This window comes from Pterocles gutturalis, unplaced genomic scaffold (assembly GCF_000699245.1).
Source record: "Pterocles gutturalis isolate BGI_N339 unplaced genomic scaffold, ASM69924v1 scaffold2877, whole genome shotgun sequence".
Taxonomy (NCBI): Eukaryota; Metazoa; Chordata; class Aves; order Pterocliformes; family Pteroclidae; genus Pterocles; species Pterocles gutturalis.
The window spans coordinates 7,378-9,250 of NW_010112399.1; positions in this window are offsets into that span (position 1 = coordinate 7,378).

Sequence of the window (1,873 nt, forward strand, 5' to 3'; positions counted from 1 at the left end):
GCCCCGCGGAGGGGCTGGCAACCAGCAGCAAGCTGGGAGCAGATGGCAGAGACGCGGGGGGCACGGGGAGGAGGGGCTGGGAGAGGCTGGTGGCTTTCGGGAGGGATGGCCACATATGGATAAACAATGAGATAATTACAACCTTTGCGGGGGGAGGAAAGCCCGTGGCTGCAGCATCCTCCTGCTGCCAGCTCCTGCAACCCATCCGTCCCGCCCGGCTCCCTTTGCAGCCTCATCACGGGGAAATTGCTCGCCATAAAAGCCCTGGCTAGAGCGCTGCGTTAGATACAGCTGTGAAACCATTTATCTATTGATAGACCCCCATTGTCAGGGAGAGGGGTTTGGCTTGCGTGTGAGCGAACAATTTGGGAAAAAAAAAAAAAAGAATCCAACAAAAATGACAACCCCAAAAAAACCTACCAACCAACAAACAAACAAATAAAGAAGGAGAGAGACAATACCCGACAGCTCGCAGGATTTCCAGGCCTCTGCCAGCTGGGAAGCTAAGCGTATGAAATATGCATCGTGCCGAACAAAGCAAACTGAAACTGGGAAGCTGTAACCCTTTCCTGCGCGCCGCAGCCGGGCATGGGGAGAGCGAGATCCCCCGGCTGCCAGAAAGGTCAGGGGGGAAAAAAAAACAGGAGAAAAAGCATGGGTAAGGAGGAGTGCTGATGGCTGTCCCTACACCGACACCCAGGCTCTTTGGGTAAAGACCCCAATCCCATAGGATCAGAGGAGCTCAACAGGCAGCTGCTTAATGCAGGTTCACTGCTTAGGAACTGCTTCGGATGTGAGCAGCCGCAGGAGCAAATGCTGGCCCGGGTCGCAGAGCATCCTCGGCTGGGAACAGACCGTGCAGCGACGGTGTCAGGATGGAGCGCTTTGTTTCGGTGTCAGCAGCGATGAGGCAGCTTCATCCTTCTGCCTGTCACCCGAGGGGACACGTAGAGCCGAGCCTGAGCAGTGCACAGGACAAGGGAGAAAGTACAGGGCACAGCAACAGCCTGATCGATCGCACGTGGCTCCCTGTCTGCTCAGGAAACCAGCTCACAGCCCAAGGTACAGCAACAATTAGCAAGGAAGCAGCAGGAGAACCAGCGAGAAAACCTGAGCAAACTGGATGCAAAGGAGCAGAAGGCTCAGGAGAGCCGCAAGGAGATCGGAGGGCTGGAGCACGTGCGTGAAACAAATCCAGCACTCTCATCAAGGGAGGGGAGAAAAGGAAGGGAGGAACAGAGATCCAGCAAACTTTCAGCTAAGTAGATTATTGATCTTCAGGGTGTGCCAGGAGCCAGCTCTGCACATTACAGCAGTCCCCCGCTGCAAGCTCGGGCAGTTCCCGGATGGCAAAGCAGAACCGCTCCCCACCTCCCCGCTCCCGCCACCCACATGCCGTGATGCCACCGAGCTCCTGTTTGCACCTCACGGTGGCAGGACACGCAAACATGTCCAAAGGGTGACAGCGTGAAAGGGAACAGCACAATCCCCCGGCGCCTAAGGGGAGAGCCGGTGCTAGCGGGGAGCAGAGAGCCAGGGGAAAGTCTGCTGGGGGGGAGCCAAAGGCAGCAACCTCAGCCCAATGCACGCGGGGAAGGCAGCGACCTTGCGAGGCTCCATACAGCTGAGCAAATCATTTCCTTGGCAGCGGTGCTCTTTCCACTGGCAGTGGGGAGGGTTTCTGCACGGCGGAGCCAAGGTGTGAACGCCTGGTAGATTGCCCTGACAACGCGCCGCGCCTAACCCCCGGCACGAGCATCACCTGCGCGCAGGAGCCCAGAGGGTGCTGAGAAGGGATGCTTGGAGCTCAGCATCCCACCAGATCTGCCCCACCGTGCTCGCCCTTAGCTCCCCGTGCTGCTGGGCACGGCTG